Below are 4,343 nucleotides of genomic sequence, written 5' to 3' on the forward strand. Positions count from 1 at the left end.
AATTCCAATTTTCTTTTGACTGTTACTATTGAAAATCATGCCACCAAACTTTTAGCCAGTGCATTCCAGACCAGAACTCGCCGTGTTAACAACAAATCAACCTTCCCTCTTTTTTATAGTCATTTCCTTAAAACTTTGTCCTTTGATGAACGACCCACCTGCCAGTAGGAGCACTTCCAAGGGACTTTATTAGAAACGACCTCCCCACCCCACGCAGTGCTGAACATCTCGATTCAGCTCATGATCTACCCTGCCCTAATGAGAACTGTTTTCTCCTCTCCACCAAAGGAAAGACCGTCATTCCTAGTATCATCACTGTGCTTGCTTGTATGGGACATAGAAAGCATATCACGAAGCTGCATGACCAATACCCCAAAAGGTTTCTGGGGTCCACGAGGAAGCAAATTGTGAAGGAGATATGATATTAGTACAATGCCCTCCCTCCTAACCCATCAGAGGGCGGCTGTCTGTATTTGTGGTGAGGTTCACGACTTAGTGACACCAGGCTATTTGCACCTGGAAGATGCCGACAGACAACAAGTTGCAGTTCCGGGGTTGTATGAGGCATGGACCTTGACATTCCGTTCTGCTGGTCAATTCCTTCTGTTGAATACTCAATATGAACGCTGTCTCTCGCCATTGAAATTGACCATACTTTCCATCTAATTCTCAGCCAACTACTAACCTAGTAAATGGTTAAGTGTAACTGCACAGGGGAACTCCGTGAAGCAGAGGATATTTAACTTAGACCTGAACAAAACAGCTGTAACAATATGCGTGACCAAATCAATCCCAATTTGTCACATAAATCGGTGAAATTCGACTTGAAGGGACGGGGAAGACGGGTGATATCATATGGAATGCCAGTGACATCTCATTTGATAATCAGATCTATCATCTGGATTTAAGGCCGAGAGTTGAAAAGGCGGCCGGTGCAATGTCACTTATTTTCCATTAACACTCTCGAAACGACTGCTCAATAACGTTTCCCCGAGCTACCATTTAAAATGCAACAGTCCAGATCAGGGAGAAAAAGAACCCTATGAGTTGGATAGTCCTATTCTTTTTACAGGTAGAGTATAATGCAAATAGAGACACAAGGAGTAATGGTACATTGTTGCACTGTGGAATAAATGCTGTTATCATCCTGTAGTATATTTTTTCCGGGAAATATGTGGTGTGTCTTTAAGACAGCAAAGGATCAGTACTGCTTTAAGAAAAAACAGGCCTCAGGAGTTACTGAGAAAGTGCATTTTGGTTGCTGTTGGATGCAACCATGCAGAGAGAGAACGAACCAATTTTAAAAGATGCATCCTGGTTGCCTTGGATACAGCTACTTGGACTGAACATCGAGAGATACATTTGTTACAGTTTAATTTTGAACTGGCTTACAGTGGAAGAAACAGCCTGTTCTAACAGAGGGCACAGACAGAGAGCTCTGTGTTCGCACCTGAAAGGAGATCTCTCAGACCATTTAAACTGAAGGAAGAAAATGTACTCTGTTTATTTACTATTCTCTCTCAAAATTCAAAAAACATCAAGCCAAACAGAGATCTCTGATAATATAAACTGAAGGAAGGGAAGTTAGACAGCAACAATCAAGAATTCTGAAGCCAAATTGATTCATTGAACAGTGTTTGCAAGTTGCTAATTGTAGAAATTCATCACTCGAGAAGGAAAGCAACAATTTTGACTTCTGGATTAGACTACGGACTGCTCTATTGTTGAATAACCTTTTGTCCCCATCGGACGGCTGTGAGGACTTCAAACAACGTTGGACTGCTCCACATCCGGCAGGGGCGTAAATTTGCAAGGGCTCAATTTTTTATTCTAATTCAAATGCTCTTTATATCTTAGTAGTGTTTAAGAATTTCGTTTTCCTGATTAAACAGTTAATTAGTTGAATTAAAGACACTTGGTTTGGTTAGCCTCATTCGAGGGGTAATACATGGTACAATTTGGCTGGGTCTTTAATTTGGGGCGTTTAAATATGATATGTTAGGCTATCTGTGGAGGGACGGGATTGAGTTAACAGTGTGTTTCTCCCACCACAATCAGAATCGTATATTTTAATAGGAGGCATTGACAAGAGTGGTCGGTTGTAACGATGCTAATATATATATGATGACTGATGCTTCAATAAGAATATTTAAACTACTTCTGGTCATTACGCATTCCAGGACCGAAGCCAAGATTATCCGTGCTTCCTGATTATGATGTCTTTGTAAAAGGCGAGTCCCTGACTTTGAAATGCACACTTAAAAGTCACAATGCAAGCAAGCGGCTGGAATTTTTACGGAACAGTGTTTATCTTTCACACCAAGAATTGAATCCCGAAGACATCTCTGCAACGTTAAATCTCAAGAATATCGGTGAAGGTGATCAAGGGGATTATACTTGTCACTATGTATACTTAGAGGGAGATCAGTGGATACATTCAACTCCGAGTGATCCAGTGCAAGTGACCATCACAGGTGAGATCTGCAGCTAAATCTCGGGAGATTTCAAGTTGAAAACGAAGCTGAATGGGAATTCAGCAACAGACAAATTTACCAATTGCGATCAAACAAGGATTTTCTTTCGCGTGTGTTCATTTGTGGGAGTCGCTGACTGGGCCCGCATTGATTGCCCATCCCTAAGTACCCCTGGCAACTGAGTGGCTTGCATGCTGAGCCATTTCAGACAGTAGTTAAGAATCAGCCACATTGCTGTGGGTCTGGAGCCACATTTAGGTCAGACCGGGTAAGGACGGCAGATTTCCTTCCCTAAAAAAAATTAATGAACCGGATCGGATTTTACTTTAGACAAACTGGGAAGCACATTAGTCATCTACGGATGTGTGGCATTCGAATGTAGAAAGAAATCGGAGAAAAGGTAACTTGTACATGTGTTAACAAGACCACAAATAAGTATAGTGAAATAATTATCCAGTATCAATGAACAGCAGAAACAATAATGAATTGGAATACTTTATTGTCAGTGCGTTTCCTCCTTAAAACCTTAATTAGGGATGAGCAACAAAGGCTGGCCTTGCCAATGACTCTCTGAAGAGTTTTGTTTTTAAAACTTATCTTGGGTCAACAATTTATGCACAGCGGGATGACAAAATTGACTCCGACTTTGATACACGTGATCTGCATCCTGATGATCATAAGCAGTGAGCTCCTGTTGTCTGTATTGTGAACAAAAAGTGTCATGTAATTGCGCCACATAATGGTGACTGCTCAGGCATAACGCATGTATGGGCCTTTCAATTTAACTTCCCTTCTGTTTTCCTGCACAGATACACTTACAAAGCCAAGAGGAAATTCTGCAGGTACTGGTCACCGCCATTTATCAGTAAAAACATTACTCCCAATTTCACACTGTCTTATTATTAGGGTTGATACAGAGACTCTCGCTGTTTCTTTATGCCATGTAAGCATTACATCCTGCGCTTTTGAAACTAAAATTAATGATGGGCACGTTTGCTCCGCTTGTTTGAATCAAAGATCAACTCAACATTCATGCTTTCGTTGTCAAGACCCAATGGGATTGGTAATGAAGGATCCAGGTCGAATCGGATCTGTCTAATGATTGACCCATCTGTGTCTGTCTGTCTGTCCTTCCGTCTGTCTATCTATCTATCTGTCTGTCTATCTATCTATCTATCTGTCTGTCTAGCTATCTATCTATCGATATGTCTGTCTGTCTATCTATCTATCTATCTATCTGTCTGTCTGTCTGTCTATCTATCTATCTGTCTGTCTGTCTATCTATCTATCTATCTATCTATCTATCTATCTGTCTATCTATCTGTCTGTCTGTCTATCTATCTATCTATCTATCTATCTATCTATCTATCTGTCTATCTATCTATCTATCTATCTATCTATCTATCTATCTTTCTATCTATCTATCTATCTATCTATCTGTCTGTCTGTCTGTCTGTCTGTCTGTCTGTCTGTCTGTCTATCTATCTATCTATCTATCTATCTATCTATCTATCTATCTATCTATCTATCTGTCTGTCTGTCTGTCTGTCTGTCTGTCTGTCTGTCTATCTATCTGTCTGTCTGTCTGTCTGTCTGTCTGTCTGTCTATCTATCTATCTATCTATCTATCTATCTATCTGTCTATCTGTCTATCTATCTATCTATCTATCTATCTATCTATCTGTCTATCTGTCTATCTATCTGACATGCGTTCAGTTGATCCATCCAACCTGATAAGTATTGGTTTTCCTTTATGCTTGCCTCTTTCGAAATCCAGTTCTGATGAAAGAGTTTTCTTTTGATGCTAACACATACTGACCAAAAGGATAACTGTAAGAAAATAACTTATTTTGGATTTTATTGACTGCT

The sequence above is a fragment of the Heterodontus francisci genome, unplaced genomic scaffold, assembly GCF_036365525.1.
Source record: "Heterodontus francisci isolate sHetFra1 unplaced genomic scaffold, sHetFra1.hap1 HAP1_SCAFFOLD_796, whole genome shotgun sequence".
Classification (NCBI taxonomy): domain Eukaryota; kingdom Metazoa; phylum Chordata; class Chondrichthyes; order Heterodontiformes; family Heterodontidae; genus Heterodontus; species Heterodontus francisci.